This window comes from Apostichopus japonicus, chromosome 3 (assembly GCF_037975245.1).
Source record: "Apostichopus japonicus isolate 1M-3 chromosome 3, ASM3797524v1, whole genome shotgun sequence".
Lineage (NCBI taxonomy): Eukaryota > Metazoa > Echinodermata > Holothuroidea > Aspidochirotida > Stichopodidae > Apostichopus > Apostichopus japonicus.
Genome location: NC_092563.1, coordinates 25,272,986 through 25,290,422, shown reverse-complemented (window position 1 = coordinate 25,290,422; position 17,437 = coordinate 25,272,986). Strand labels below are relative to the sequence as shown.

Below are 17,437 nucleotides of genomic sequence, written 5' to 3'. Positions count from 1 at the left end.
TCTACACATTATTGGTGGGGCTCGAATAAAATCAGTTTGATAGTGCAAGTATTTTAAAGCTGATATTTTGTCTAGACACTCGTTGTACTTGATTTCCGACAAGCTAATTTACAGTGTATATGCATAGTCTGCCTATAAACTTGTTGTTTCCCGTAGACTTACAAAGGGCTGCTTTGCATGCCGTCCAGGCCTGCCGAATTATGGTAACTAGTCTATACAGCCAAATTTCCCGCTTTCACAATTTGACAGTCATTTTGTTTTTGTATATTTGTAAAATGTTTCATCACTTAATTTATTTTGGTACACATTATAGGCCAACCACTATAAGCTTCCCTTACACACAAGCCAGCGTATTGTCTCGGTCATTATAGTAGGCCTCTATATAGGCTATATTGCGTGTTCCTGTAGAGGTATTTAGTGCATGTTTTCAAGGGGGACAGCAGCCTATAGCAAGTCTTAATGAGCTGAGGCAAACATTTTTATGATGTTGCGTACCGTGGACGCAAGTCTGAGCCTGCATCCCAGTAACAATACTTGAAATAGTATTTAGTATATACCTTTTGATTTTTATTATTCTTAAAACAGTACTATACAAACAAAATAGTTTCAGTTTATGCCAATACCTATACTTTATACTACTGTATTACCACAGTAGTAATTAAGAAAGGTGGCAGTAGTAGATGGAGAAATATCTGTGTAGGCTACTTATGGTGTAGTCTACTAATACCACTATGGCATTAGCCTGTCCATAGTAGTATAACACATTCTGGTGCTGGTGATGTTTGTTGAATTTCGTGAGATCAATCAGAGCCGTATGGCTCTGAGATCAATTGATGAACAGCGCCGATGACATCAACGTAAGTTTAGACGGCAACGGAACTTCAGACATCAACATGAGTATGTAACGCAAAAAGTATGGAACGCGAAAAGGGAAAATTATTTTGTTGTTTATAAACTACGTTTGTTGCTGTCTAAACTAAAGTTGTTGCTGCTATTTTACCATGTTGCTGTTGTTCGTTGATGTCTAAAGTCACGTTGATGACTAAACGCGCGTTAACTTGTCTAAACTCACGTTGATTTCTAAACAGTGGCGTCGCCAAGGGGGGGGGGGGGCAGGGGGGCACGTGCCCCCTGGAAAACCTAGTGCCCCCCGAGTGCCCCCATCTGATATTTGGGTTGGTAAAAAAAATATATATATTTTGTTATATTCAACTCCCATCATCTGAGTTGGTTTTTCATAAGGACAAAGAAGCACAGTAATTTGTATTTTCTTCAAATGAGCTGCGAAAAAATGAAAAAGTTTATCCTTGACCGTCGGGTATCGAAGTCGTAACCCGCGCCATCACAACAGGTGTCGATATTTACATTGAATGTGTCAGTGCTCACGCCATACCAGCGGCTATACACGTATCACTCTTTCACGTTCATATTGTACAGAGACAAGCAGAAATATTATACCTTTATTCTTCTCTCAGGTATTACTCTTCCAAGTTCATTCTATTCCTTTTTTAATGCAGTTGACTCATTGTCATGCTGCTTGTGTGCATTTGTCATATGGGTGAGAGTGTTGGTCTGCTGTCTGTGTGTGTCTTTTACCTCTCGTGAATTGGATGCCTGTAAAATGCCGAAAATTCGGACCTGCTGTGAGAAGGGAAGGCACCGCAAGTTTCGTGCGAAAAGTAATATGTTTTTACGTTTCGAGTTCCATATTCGCGTTCAATAGAGGTATTGCCATCGCGCGATTTTGCCAACTTTTTGCCACAGCGTTTGAACGACTGCCATTTCGTCTTTCATTCTATCTGGCTGAAATTTCGTGAGGGGTTTGTGTGTAATGAGTTTTCATATACATGCGATCATGTTTTATAAATTTGAGGGCCATTAATTGTTGGTCACGACTCACGCGAGGTCATTTTCTGCAAACGTAAAAATCCTAATCCTCCTAAAGAGCCTTTGTCCGAATTTGTGGATGTAACGTTTGAATGTTGGTCAAATCAAACTCAAACCAAAAAACATTTCTTAAGCGCCAGTATCAACAACAGTTGTTCAAAGGCGCTAAAAGACAGTTACATGAAATTAATCACAACACACTTGTTCAAATAGAATGTTTTGAGCAGTTTCTTGCATATATATAGTCGATCTGAGCATTTTTGATGTAGACGAGCGTTCAATTGTTTAGGACCAAAAATGTGATAATGACCGATCGGCAAATGACATAGGCTACTGTGAGTTTTGGGAACAATATAATGAGGTTAAGTCATTCTATGGGTTAAGTACATCATCCGACCGAGCTGTCTAGGTGATGGTTGTAACTGAAGTAGGCCTAAGTCCGAGATGGAAGGTGGCGATAGCTTACGGTAAACTTTATACACAAGATGAGCTACATTAAACTTTATTAAAGCAAATATCAGATAGGCAGGACGTGCTTATCTGTGTTTAACTTTGTAAACCCTTTTATGAATATTTATAGGTACGGTTACTCAACAAGTCATACCTATATGAGTGTAATGAAGTGTTATGAATGAAATATGTTGCCAAACGATGCTTCTTCATTCATAGCAAGTTTGACCGTGTGTGATCGATGATGTCACTGGCATAACGCCAAATTCACAACAAACGGAAACGTCTTATTGTGACGGTTCTCTACGGGGATGTGTAAGAGACATTAGAACTATATATTCCTTTTTATTTGTATGCCAGTTACGAAGTATTCCACTTAGCCAATAATTTTCATCACCAGGCGCGTATCCAGGGGGGGGGGCGTTGGGGGCGCGCGCCCCCCGGGTAAGAAAAAGAGGAGAGAAAAAAAAGAGAAGAAAAAAGAGGAGGAGGAGGAGGAAGAGGAGGAGAGGGAGGAAGGGAAAAGAAAAAGAAGAAGGAGAGAAAAAGGAGAAAAGGAGAGAGTAAAAGAAAAACGCCAAGACATCGGGAAGAGAAAGAGGAACAGTGACATCATTACAGCGCCTATCCCTATTATATACACATGGCCGGGTAGCCAGTGACGGATCGAGGATTTCGGAAGGGGCTTGCGCCTCACCCTACCCCTTACACCGACAAATACATTTTTGACGTTTTCATTTTTCCTCTCTCAATAATGTATCTATATATATACTATATATGGTATATCATAACGCGTGTATGTGTATGGACGCCTTGAACAATTGTGCTATGAAACCAACTGTGGATGGTCTCGACTCGACCGAGTCGTCGGGGAACATGACGCATTTCGGGAAGGGGTGGCCCCGCCCCCGAGCATATTTTTTTTTATGATATCGCTAGTAATTTCGAAATAGAAAATGCTTAGATGCAACTTACAAGGCATGGAAAGTGTCATTTCCAGCGATCTGGGAGGCATTTGCGGCCAAAATTTTCTTGTACGCTTCGCGCCAACTCGTGGTGGCGCTACGCTTAGATAGTTGGCCTACAGGCTTCGCCCCTCCCTTGGCAAATTATTCGCTACGCGCCTGTTCGAGTTTGTAAAGCAACCGCAGCAGATATCACATCATCAGTGAGCATGAAAATGGCGGTTCCAGGATGAACAGCCTCAAAACTGTCGATGTGTGTAGTCATTTGATTTGGGAGGCTGTAACGACTTGTCCGAAAAATATAACCTAACTTTTTCGCGCGCTCCGCGCGCGTTGAACATGTAAATGTCAATATCATAATCAAGCATCGGTTATTGAATCGCATGCCATTGTGTATATCGTACGGTCCGTGGAAATTGCGCAGTATACCGCGGGATGCTAATGTAAACAGCGGAATGTCTTATGTAGGTGGAGAAAAAGCATGGAGGTCTAATTATGTCAAATTCTTTTTTACATTATTAGTCGGCTTAATAGAACTTTACTTTAATTATAAAGGCGATATTTTTTAAACTATTCATTCCCTTTAGCTACATCATTGCAATTTATATTTCTTTTAGTATGAACCCCCCCCCCCCCCTCCCCGCCTCCTACGCCTATGTGTGTAGTGTTCGGTTTCGGAAATATCTGCTATTTTTTCATTTCCTTCATCCAAGTTTTATAATAGCCGACATAAGAGGGTTTAATATTTGTACACCAATAAATTAACTGTGTCTGAATTTTCGAAAATTTCCTTACCAACATTCTTCATCATACAACCCTCTACTCATGTAATTTTTACCGGTCTGTTAAGGGTTGAAGGAGGTTTTTCTGTATTGGTTGTCCATAGATGACATTTTGTGCAACATTATGGGTATGTTTTGAAGTGAGTTTATTCACGAGAAATGTGAATTTTCAAATTCTGAACAAATAATGGGCTTAAACCTTCAAAAGTGGGGCTGTCGGGTATTGTGGGCCGCGACGTAGAATCACCTACAAAAGCAATGATCCACAGGAGATGCGATGAGGTCGAACATGATGTGTGACTGGTGAAAATCTTCAAAAAGGTTATGGATGGAAAAAAAAACTATTGGGAAATACTTGGTTCTCAGGCAAAAGTGTACATCTGGTTGGTCATTTTCAAGCCCGAGAAGTGCCATTTCCGGTGATCTAGGTGTATGAAAACCCAAAATTTTCTTGTGCGCTGCGCGCCAACCGATGGTGGCGCTCCGCTTAGATAGTAATTCGCGCCCCCCGGGTTAGAAAATCCTGGATACGCCCCTGATCACAGTGGTAATACTTCAGCCAGGTTCGTTTTGAGACATAGAATAATGCGAAACAGAAATCTTAAGACTCTTTAGAAATATTCTTGCACAGAAAAAGTTTATTTTGTTCTTGGAAGCAATGAAAAAGGCTTCGAGTATTAATTTCATGATATGTGGGAATCCTGATCATAATTCACGTTTACAAATTTAATACACTACCCGTTTTCTGAAATTCATATTTAACACGTAGGTTCTCTCAAGGCTCGAATGCTGGTTGAGAGATGATATGTGAACGTTATTAGCATCCGTAATTTTTTTTAAGCGGATCGATTTACAAATTAAGCTGCGTCAACTGCATGTGTGGCGGGAGTTACCATTCATTCACGTGGGCCTTGTTGCATATCAAAACACTGAACGACTTTGCCACATATGGTAGGACAACACGGTACGTGCAGTCTTCATACTGAATACCTCTGCTTGTAAGTTGTAGTAGGTCTAGCTGTAATCTACAACCAGCTACTGTAATTATTGTGTAACATAGACTACAGTCATATTGCTGATGGTTAGTATTTATACATAGACCCTAGTATTACATCGAAGGGATTTTCTACCAGTGACAGGTAATTTAATCAATGTAAAGTTCTTATATTCCATCGTCTCACCATCGACACTACGGCGATAATGATCAAGCCAGAACCAGTAATTGGTTAACTACGTTTACGCTGGTTGTTATTAGTTACAAGTTACAGTTACACTACAGTGTTTATGTCTACGCTAGGGCCAATCCATTTAATTTGCTAACCTACTATTGTAACAGTCAAAAAACAGTTTCAGTAGGCGTAACCTTACTTATAGCCACAGCTAGTCAAGTGTAAGCCTAGCTGTTCATATAACTTAGGCTAAATTCCTAACATTAGGGCATAGAAAAAGGAGGACAGGGAATGGGGGGGGGGGCAGTATCTGTTGCTCCCCAAGGTCCTAGTCCTAGACTAATGTTAGAAAATGCATAGACAGCATATTTTATCCAGGCATGTAGTTTTTGCCATAACTAACTGTTAGGTTAAGGCCTTTAGGCTATGTACCATATCATGTTTCACCGTTTGGGTTGAATGAAATGATATTTAACTTATGCTCCTCTCCATTTCATCACATTCTGATGTAGGCTACTGTATGCTAAGTACTGTTCTAAAGTACTTCATATGCCTAGCCTAAGCCCTAACTCCCTAAGTTAGAGAATGGTAAACTTTACTTAGGCCTAGTCAAGGATAGATAATGGAGGGGACTCACTTGTAATAAAGCAGCAGATTGTTCAGTTTAAAGTATAATTGGAGCTGATAAAACTATATGACAGCTTGTGTTTCAATACTTTTGGTGGAACAAAACAGTAGATTTTTGTTCAAATTAGATTAACCATAGCTTATAATACTGGCACTAGCCTTAGAGGTCTCTCACAATATCTGTAAAGTAGGATGAGATACAGCCTTCTCTTCATACATGCAAAAAGGGTCCTCCTAATTACAGTTAAACTACAAATTATTTAGAAGAGGATTGACAATGGTTTGGCTGGAGTGGCAATATTCTAGAAAACCGAAAAGTTTCAGACTGTTTTTGTATTTCATCTGTTGAATTCATTCATATTGCAATTTCTATTTAGCATTAAAGTAGTATATTAACATTGATTAACAATTATACAAATACATCATATATGTTGAGCCTACTTGATTTAGCCATATTTTTGTGCTGTTGTATGCATGTCATTAACCATAGCACCAGGGCAAATGAATTCAGGGATAAAAAATCTCAGCTTAGCTTGATACACCCCAGAAGGATCCTCTGGAAGAGATTTCTGGAGAAGCCTTGAGTAATTCTGTTTTGTGTGTTTTCATGTGTGTTAAGCAAGAAATAACCACCATGCTGTATTTTCCAACTCTTCCAATTATCAACTCATTGAGCATTTAATTTGTTACCATCTTTCATGCATGAACTAAAATAACAAAATACTGTGACATTTCATCTGGATTTTCAATTAAGCAATTTATAGCTTTTAGTTTTACTGTAGAATTCCTATCAGGCCCTTGGAATAATGTAAATAATGGTACAGGATATTTACTATATGTTACTAACTTGCTGTGAACATATATGTTCACAACGGAGGTATATACACATACCATGCATAGATAGATATATGTGTATATATATATATAATTGAAGTTGTAATGAGTTGGAAAATCAATACAGTGAAAAAACTTCCAGCCTCCACCAGGATTCGAATCCGGGCTTCCTGCTCTATATGCGGACACCCTAACCTCTAGGCTATGGACTCTGATTGAATGTCCAGTGGTTCGAAACCGGTAAGGAAGGTCTCAATTCCACTGTAGGCGTTTGTCACCTGTATCAAACAATACAAGTTCTGTTTTGGTGACATATTTGCCTTTCTCTAGAGATCAAACATGATGCTAACCAACTCAAAATCATTTGTGATTCCTAAAGCCGGATCCCGAAAGAGATACTTTGAACAGACTCTGTTAAATGAAATGGAGGTATATAAATGTATAGATGTGTATGTATATATATAGTAACCGAAATTGTTGTTTACTATTATAACACAATAATGCTATGCTGGTATAACATCTGTCTTTATGGAATAACACTCAGTATACTGTATACAATTGTTACTGCTGATATTGCCTTTGCTTTATAGGACAATAAAATTACAACCATATGCTTCTTAATTGGTCTATTAAGAAAACTGTTGTTGCAGGTATATTTCTCAGCAATATAGCAAATTGTGTGCGCGCCAATTTTCAATGGCCAACGTAATGAATGTCAGTATATACCAGGAAGAAGACAGAAAACTTGTTTCAAGTGCAATTTTACGAGGAGCAAATTGGGAAGAATATCTTTTATACATGCACACATAGCGTATAACCTGTGCAGGAATATGTGGATACTTCTTATGTGTTGTATAGTCACTGAGTTCACCGATGGTCAGGTGACCAAGAATTGCAAAGCTTACGACAGTGTACAACTGGTATTGTATATATGTGATACCACACAAATGTGAAGAACCTGTAGTCATGGTTGAGAGCATGCTTATAGTTTTCATATGATCACAATATATAGTCTTACTTAGGGACTTATTGGTCCTCCAGATCTTAAATTATTACTGTAATGCAAGAACTGGCCACATTCGTTTGATAAGGACTTCTGTATATCATAGTGTTGTGGACTTCATTGTTTACCCGATTTTTCCAACCTACAACAACAATGTAAATGTTGCAAAAACTTGTAAACCAACATGAGCACTTTCTGTCAAGTAAATTTTTTTTTCAAATTTTACATTTTCAACTTTTGCCAGAAATCAGCCTCTTTAATACATTCAGAGTCATGCATGCACACACAGAGACCATTTGACAGAAAGTGAGCAAATTTAGCACAAAAACAAAAACGTGTTTAAAAATGCTTCTAAACGATACAGTGACTTTTGCTATTTCGAAAAGCACTAAAAGCTTTTTCTCTACTTTCATAAAATTGTTGATGCCAATGAATTCTGCCAGGCCTTAATGTAAAAATTAGAGTCGCTGGAGCGCCAGAAGTCGTAATAATAGAACTCAGGAAGAGATGACGTCACAACAAAAATTCTCTGCTTCCTCAGGAGTGTGGGCAAGAGAGATTTGTTATTAATATCATCTCTTGGTTGAATTTAAAGCAGTGTCTTTCTGGGGTATGCTCAGGCCTCAAACTTTGGGTTGTTTACTGGCTATATGCCAGTGGATTTTACAGTTTGCCAGTAGACCAAAAAAGGCACTGGCAAGTTTTTCTGCCAGTAGACATTTAGAACTTAAAGACACAGTCAGTAGGTTAACTATCGTCAGTCAAAGTAACCCACGTTAGATGTGTGTTTGCTTCTTATTATCATTAAAATAAGAGTCGACTGCTCACTAAAGCCTGTACAGTAACTGATGTACAGTATGTGTGTGAAATTCATGAAAATGCATGCCAGGGAGGAAGCACTTGACTTTAGCCAGAAGGTTTTTGAAGCACTGGCATTTACAGTACGTAGCAAGTGGCAAAATTGTGATATTCTAGGTCTGTGTGCTATAGAAACTGGAAGATAAAGTTGGCAACTAGGAATTTTTTGCCCAAAATCTCATCTTTATTTGCCCACTATTTTTAGCTACAAATTGGATATAAATTTTTCTGATTTTTTGGAGGTTTACCCCTCAACATTATCTCCAAATTTAGAGGAAGTTTTGAGAAGCATATAGTTTAGAATCTCCTTAAAATAAGAAGCTTTGAAGAATGCAGTCAAAATGTGAGAAAACTTATGAGCATATTATTTTGGTCTTTCAGTTAGGTCACTAGATAAGTTTAGAAATTACCTTTAACACATCTTTAATGTCTTATCTGCTCGACCATCGCAAGACTAAAAAGTGAAGAATTACATAGAATACTGTCACATAATTCACGCATTTTTGATCAAACAAGTTTGATTTCGGTGGAATGTGGCTAGAATCACTCAAACAAATGGATTGCAACTTCAAGTAGACTTTTGACAATTACGTTGCTTTATATTGTTTCTGTTGTCACAGAGTCATTAGCTTGTGGAAGACACTGTACAATCATACGATACTGTACGTCAGTGGAGTTTAATATTTAACTTCGTAGTTCCATGCCTAGCCTCATATACCTACCTCAAGCTTGTGTCATCAAATTGGTTTTATTCAAGTACTTTAACCACTTATTTCTTATGATATCTATATATGCTTTTAATAATCTGACTTGAATATTTAATATGTCACAAAAGTCATAGCTTGCCGAGTTGATCTGTCAACACGACGGAATTCTACACGGTGTCGCGAGTACTGCGCTAGTACTGGACAGAAAAGAGAAAGCACCTGTATCGTTTCATCTTTCATTGGATGATACAACATACTACACACAAACGTACTTCATATCCCTTTAAAATAAATCAGATATGGTGGAACGTGCGAAGAGGCACATAGTTGATTTTAAATGAAAACCAATAGTTTCATGTTTATTGCATAGCCTTTGTCTCTTCTTATTGATTTCAATTTAGTTTTCACTTTCATGTCAATTTGTTGTTGTTTCATCGCCATGGCAGTAATGTTGAAATGTTCATCAGTTACGTGCAGGTCTGTGTGTTTAATTGCGAGTCAGAAAGGCCGTAATTAGCAGTCAAGGTGTCAGGAATCTCTTCGATAAAAGTCAGTTGCACTGGCACTAAGAAAAAACTCATAAAAGTCTGGCTGTAGGAGTATGTTAAAGGGAAAAAGTCAGTTCTGTTGCATTAACAGCTGTTGCTAAAAAGTTGAAATTTAAAAACTATGCCATTTTTTTTTCTCATACATTGAGATTGATCTGCTTGTTTACTATTTTTTATGTATGTATTTTTTTTAAATTTCTTCCAGTTATGAGGCAATTACAATTTCAGTTCTTGTCATTGTGACTACAGTGGTTCATAAGCTGAGAGGTTAAGGAAGGAAATTGAGAACTTTGTGAAAGTTGGTGTAAAATTTAAGAGTCGGAAGCAATGTATAGCAGCTCAGAATCAACAGATGTGACTGCCAGTATATGCAGAGTTCATCATGTTAGTGTTGAACAAGGAATATCAACAGATTACTACTTACAGTATAACTAATGTCACTAGCTTCCTATCAGCCGAAAAAGTAGTGATTTACTTTTCAACATTTGAACACATCTAATAATTGCTATTAAAGCTAGTTTAAGTAAAAATATTCAAAGATGTTTTTCTATTGGTACATAGGAGAAAAGTTGGAGCCATTATGTGAAAAAATGATATTTTTGCAACATAAATAAATTGTATTAAAAGACAACAGATTAAGCAGTCATTGAAAGTCATATGCACCATTATGGAAATTGGCCCAAGGCAGCTCTTTTTCATACATGTACTGTAGTACTGTACACATTTGCATAGGCTCATCCGCAGTTTTGCACAATGTAAACTTTTTCAAAGCTAGGGATTGTCCCTTAAAGGGGAACAATACTGCCTGATTGACTCTTCACATACTTACATATTTACGCCAACAGTAATGACCTTTATCATGTCATTCCTTAATGACTTAATTGAATAATATAAATTCAAATTCCCCGCCCTTATCCCATTTCGCGTCGCCATATTGGAGGAGAGGAAGGCAGATAATCAGCTGTTTATAATGTCATAAATGCATTTGAGAGAATTCCTAAAAATGCATTGCCATTATTTTTTACCCAACTTTTAAGACTTTCCAATATTTATAAACAAGTTAAATACATTCAAAATTTGATTCAATATAAAATTTTCAATTTTGAATGATAGATGTATATATATGCTAAATGTCGTTCATACATTAAATTTATGTAAATCAGTATTTTGCGAGCTGACTGTCAACACAGACACACAGTGAATGTCATTGTTTTCTTCCTAAGTCTTGTCTACGGCTCAATTATTTTCTTCTGAAAATTACAATTTTATGTCGCACCTTAATATGTCGGGGTGATGGAGGAAGTTCAACGCAAAAGACGTTCGGGCTATTAAATATGGTTTTCGGTCATTATAAGCTACAGTACAGATGTTTCTTTTAAAGATAGATTTTAAGTATATATTCTCTAATACATGGTTTAAGTCCACAAGTACAAAATATGATTTGGATCACATATTTTTCAAGTCAAATCAAGTGAATGTAAGGAAACATATTTGGTGAGCTCCTTCAAAAAGCATGAAACTCTGTGTAGTTTATAATAATTAGGTCATGCAGTTCTTAACTACCGAGAAGAATCTGTGAGAATCTGTTGTATCTCTTTGTTATGGATTCAATAATTCCATGCCAACTTGCTGAAATATTAACATTAACTATATTTAGTATATATAATATTCAAATAACTTAAATTTACTTAAATTTCCAAATTTTATTACACACATGTATAACTGTAGTAAAATGTGACATCTTAAAGGGTTATTGTCCATTTAGTTTTTGTCAGTAATGAAGAATTGATTCAAGAGGCAACACTCTCATGTCCCAGGACACTTTGTGATACATTACTATACTCATTACTCTTATGCTCATTGTCTTGCATTGTTATGAATAGCATTGGTAGGTGGTAGCGCAGTTGACATTGCCTCAACATTGCAGACATAACTACAGATAATAAAAAAATCATGTGAACATGTGCATGCAAATGAAACCATAAATAACATAATTGCGGTTTTCGAGTAACCAGAGTGAATGCTTTTCACTATTCCCTCATCTGAGGGTTTCGTCCTTTGAAATTAAGAGTACTTAGCAAAGCATGCCTAATCAAAGCAAAAACCTCCAAAATATGTCATATTTCTCCCATCATCATTTATAGGATATACAATAGAAATGGTTTACTCAAATTTCATAGTTTCACAAATTTGTACTGGTAACGCACTGTACCATCTCTGACGATATTTCAGAGTAAATTGAATGTTGTCAAGCTCACTACTATGATAGTAACGTAATATGTAAATGATTCCTTCTTCTATTCTAATTTCTTGCAAGGAGTTTTCTTCTTGAAAGTAGAACACCTGTCAAACCGGATGTCTTACAACTGGTTCTTAAAGAGTTCTGTTTAATCTTAAAGAGTAAAAGCTCGGCAGTTCTTCAAGTGTTCCTTCACAAGTAAAGCAAAGCATATAACTCTTAGTTACAGCAAGTTGCTGCAGTGAAAAATGATCTGATTCGCAGAAACTTGAAAAGTTTCAAAAATTACTTGAGGCTGTCTGCGATTTTAACCATTCTGTTCCCTCTATGTATAAGACTTTCTAGCGCTCGATGCGTGATTCGACAATAATTAAATACCCTCGTTTCCGTGACACCCATCAGAATTAGTGTGTGGATGACACTGCCAGCACCCGAGGGAAGATGTAAAACTCTCTCCGAGCATGCCGACATCTGTAATCGTTAAGGTTCTCTCGTATAATTATAAGACATTAAGTTTAGAGGTGAGTTGGGGTGTCATCTTCCGGGAGTGTGTGATGTGAAATACAAAAACAATAGGACAAATATATTCAGCTCACATCTTACTGTAATGAAGGGTTATGATGTTTCTTTTCCCTTATATTGAACAATATAGTATAAATTGAAGATTCCTTAAGGCTTAAACTATAATTAAATTGTTCTGCTGTATAAAGCATATTATATCAATTAAAGCAAAAATGAATGGAATACAATAAGAATTAAAAGGTATCTTTACAATTAATACATGTACATAAAGATAAACAAATTTTGCCAGTATTTGAGTAATTTAGCATTTGAAGAACTTTTCTCATAAATCGACACTAAAAAATTTCCTTTTTTATTATTGTTAATCCCATTTGCAAACTATATTCTGTTTATGGAATAATTAATCATAGATCTACATCTTGTACAGCCATTGTTAGACAGATGAGTCTTCGTTGAATTATAGGATTAAAATGGAGTGAAGTACATATGTCATGTGTACAGTAATGTTGTGTATAAATTATAAACTCCAATGTCAGACTATAAATGCTACTCATTGGTGATGTAAAAACACAGATAATTCCTTACTCAGGTGGTAACAGATCATAAGTTGGTTGAAATGTGAAAACGATGCAATTCCGAAAAAGTATGTGACCTCAAGGAGGACATCTCATGAAATGTATATGGATATGCTCAAGTTTTCCCACAGTCCTCATTGCATGGGGGGTCGGGTGGGGACATACAGTAGGCATCAAAATGTACTGCAATAGGCTGACAGTACCTCTGGCGTTGTAATTAAGTATTACTATATCTCTTAGGAATCAGCAGCTATTTTCCGGCCTGACCTTTCCCAAGAATACTAATGTCTCTCTTGCTCGAATAATTGGTTATGTTTCTTCGTTCTAAAGGCGCCGAAGCTGGTTATCAGCACGCAAAACCAACTTGAGCGTGTAATAAAAAACTAAAATAAAGAAGGAAAAACCAAATGAAGCCCAAAATAGCCAAATTATATTTCAGGTCAAGGAAGTCCAAAAAAAAACAGAGCCCAGATTTCAAATATTGGCTTAAATTTGAAAAGCTACTGTAATATATGACCCCGGTTGTATCTGTTGTCCAGACATGTTTTCCTGACAAAAACAATAATTGGACACCACACATGTAGAACTTTGATCTCTGATTGTACATCTCAGAATGAGATTTTTAGAAGAATGTTCTCTTCACCGGGGGTCATGGTGGGATTGTAATTGTTTTCTCATGCATTCATGACTATATTTAGCTAATCCCCCATGTTTGATTTCAGGTCGGTAATTGGTATCCTGGTGGGACTTGGCCCTTAGAGCCACCAGTGGAACCATTGATTTGAAGATTATTTATGACTTTTTATGGAACCATTTTATAGTCCTGAAAGGAGGGAGTATTGTCAAAAGTTTTGACCAGATTGGCATGTGTTTGAAAACATGGGATTTGTTACTGTAACTGACCCTCTGTGAGATTCAAAGCATACTCATCAGGTTATCATTCCTGCTCACCATGTATGCATGGTTGCTTGCAATTGGTATTTGCTAATTTTCTACTTTTTACAGCACATACAGTAGGCATAGGCGTACGGGACCATTTCAGTTTGGGGGAGCAGAAACTGCAGTTTGGGGCAGTCTGCCCCCCGCCTCGTACGCCTATGACAGTAGGGCTAATATCTCCAGTGCTTTTACACTCTTATAAGAACAAAATTGTTTCCTGTATAAATGCTTTTTTTTGAGAGAATGAAACAGCTAATTATTGAATAGAATGAGGACAAATACTAGGGAAAAAAAACCAAACTTCAATATTTTGACCTATTGATATATATCTAGATATATGAAACACATCCCAAGATTGCTGACAAGTATGAAAGTTACAATGTAACCAACTAAGGTACTTTGTAAACATGCAGACAGAAATGGAAGAGATAGGAAAATTGTGCTAATTAATTAGCATCAATTATTTTAAGCCGTAAGTATCCTGTACTGTACCCCATAGTATTAAAAGGATATTCCGGTCACCAACAATGTGAAACTTAATATTGATGGGAAAAATATTACCCTCTGCTAGTTGAAAGCACCATCTTAATATCTGGCCACTAAATCAAGATATTGCTGCTTGTATGTTTCATATTTTGACTGGCTAAACCTTCAACCAGGGAGTTAATATGGATTTCCATAACAACTCCCTGCTTCAACTGCTCCAGGAAGTTGAATCACAGTACAGTAGTGGGTGGGTCTGTGATTTCATCTGGGCAAACGCTCTTCATAAGCTGTTACTTTTAAGGCTATTTGATGTTGATTAAATATCTTAAAACCTGATACGTTCGGAATGTTACTTCGCTGTCAAAAGTTCTGTGTAATTAGAATATCATCAAACTACAGTATATCTGTTTTGTAGAAATGTAATATTTCCTCTATGGATAAATGCAATATGTATCTAGAAAAACAAAGACATTTTTTTCAGCTAAAAGTGCCCTGATGACATCATCCACTCTGCTTGCTGCCAGATGTATTCCCAAAATCTAAAAAAAATGTTTTTTAAAAAGTCATACAGTAACTTTGCGATACAAAATGGGCTGTGAGGACAAGGTTTTAGCTTCATAAAGATTCAGAAACTTTTCTGGACTTGGGTGTTTGGATGTTGCTGACCAGTGACAATTTGAATGGGGACTATAGCTATATAATAATATAATAATAATAAATGAGACTTATATAGCGCCAAATCAGTAAACAAAAGTTACTGCTCAAAGCGCTTTACAGAGAAAGTAAATTAATTTACAAAAGAACAAGTGAAAAAATGGGTCTTAAGTAGACTTTTGAAAGTAGAAAGTTTATAGCATGTTCGAATGTGATCTGATACCTGAACCAGCAGAGCAATGCTATTAAAGTACATTGTATCCTGTTTCGCATATATACAGTACCGTACCTACAGTACCTACGTGTACCTGTAGAGCAATGCTATTAGAGTGCATTGTATCCTGTTTGATAGTTTCTTATATGAAGCAGACAGATGACTATATTGCTAACGGTGTTATTAATATGACTGTAGGCCTACAACTGTGTAGATGAGGCAGGAATCTTGTTTTCTCTATCGTGATGATAGGTATGTGTGTGGAATGCAACGTGAAAGAAATTTCATTGATGAGGAATTAAACTGCATGTGTGTCAGTCACTTAATTAGAGCGGCAGTATTTAACGTTTCCACTGCCCTCCCACAGGAACTGTTGATAAACTTCAGAAGTGAAATTTATAGGAAAATGCATAAAAGGTGACAGCAATAGTAATTTTTGTCTTTTCTTCTGACTGCTGTGGGGGTGTGAGGAGGAGGGGGGGGGGGGGTTGGGAGTTGTTTCCGCATTAATTTGCATTGATGAACTCTGCAGGGTTCTGTTTCCTGCGGCTAAAATACTTGGTCTCTGTTACAGGATTTACGTCATCCTGCACAACTCATCACGTCATACAAGTTTTTCAGTTGAGATGGCGAGAGCTGCATGAAACTTGAGCTATTGCATTCGGTGGGGTGTTGGCAGACTGAAAACGTGAGATTCGTCAACCAAAAGAATGGTTGACCCTTTACGATCCCAGTAGGGCAGTGCAGGAAAGACACCCTTAAATTGGCCCCACTGTGGGTGTGCAGAGGCTTTGATAGATCATAACTTAAATAGTTTTAGTTTTAAATTATTAAAACATTATGCTTTTAAATTTAAACTTAGCTTTCTGCATCAACAGTTATGAAGCTTCAGCATCAGTCAGAGATTAGTTTAGAGTAAAAATTGTGCTAGCTTGTATCTTTGAAGACTGTCTGAACGCTTTGTCTTGTACAGTCTAACATACTCTGGTTCCTGTGTACAAAAACTGCTATACACTGTGACTTTTGTCACAATATTGTTGAGACAATTGAACATTTATTTTTTCCTGTCCTTTTGTTCGTATATTGTGGGAGTTTCTTAATAATATTTTGACCAATGCTAGTATTGATTTAAATATTAATAAGGTAGAAAGGGTATATTTGGTTGTAATCATGACTGTATGTTTAATTTGATTGTTATTCTAGTGAAATATTATACTTTTAGTTGTAAACAGAAAAAACAAATTCCATCTGTTTTTGGGTTGCTTGACTTTTTGGAAGGTTACTTTAGCTTACAGAAATGCATATTTAGATCTAATATGCAAAATGATTGGGAACGATATTGGAAGCCTTGGGTAAACTTGTTGGGGATTAACATTGAACATTACTAAAGGATATATTTTCCCATTGCATGGGATTATATGTATTTGAATTATTTTTGGGTTTACAAAGCAAGATGATACATGTTGATTGTCGTTTTTGTTTGTACTAAAAACAATTACACTTGTATAGCATTATGATCTGATGTAGTACAAACTGTGATAATTTAGGCATTACCCTTGTATAGCATCTTGCTATCTCGCATGGGATAAATTATTACCAGTCAGTAACATTGTAATGATAATTTAATATGGTATCAGCAATTATTATTAGGTTTGGAACATTCCTCATTTTAGATCGATCAGGAACCCTAACCAGTCCTCATTATCATGCTATTAATGATACTCCTTTTAAGCTGCTATATTGTCAATCCATGTTAGGATGAGCTATCAATGATTAGGCAACAATAACAGTATTAACATTTGTTATGATCCTGCCAGCATTCATTATAAAATACTCTGTCAACAACCATCATGTGGGAGTTGTTGGCAACCCTCATTAGGATGTTATCAGCAACCTGCATTAATGTATTTTGAACGACCATCATAAAGGTGTTATCTGCAACACCCATAAGGATGCTATCACCTTACGAGTACAGTAG

General features: G+C 36.8%; 1 protein-coding gene across 4 annotated transcripts in view; it reads left to right on the top strand.

The window, feature by feature from the left end:
- The first annotated feature begins 4,919 nt into the window (after positions 1-4,919).
- The window catches only part of LOC139965603 (b(0,+)-type amino acid transporter 1-like), a 55,369-nt gene continuing 42,851 nt past the window's right edge, over positions 4,920-17,437 (top strand). Inside the window, exon 1 of one of the 4 annotated variants that reach the window (XM_071968141.1) lies at positions 4,920-5,048. The gene's annotated coding sequence lies outside the window, so the exon portion shown is untranslated. Of the gene's footprint in view, positions 5,224-17,437 lie in introns of all 4 variants that reach the window. The other 3 variants (XM_071968139.1, XM_071968142.1, XM_071968140.1) reach the window with 3 other exon arrangements.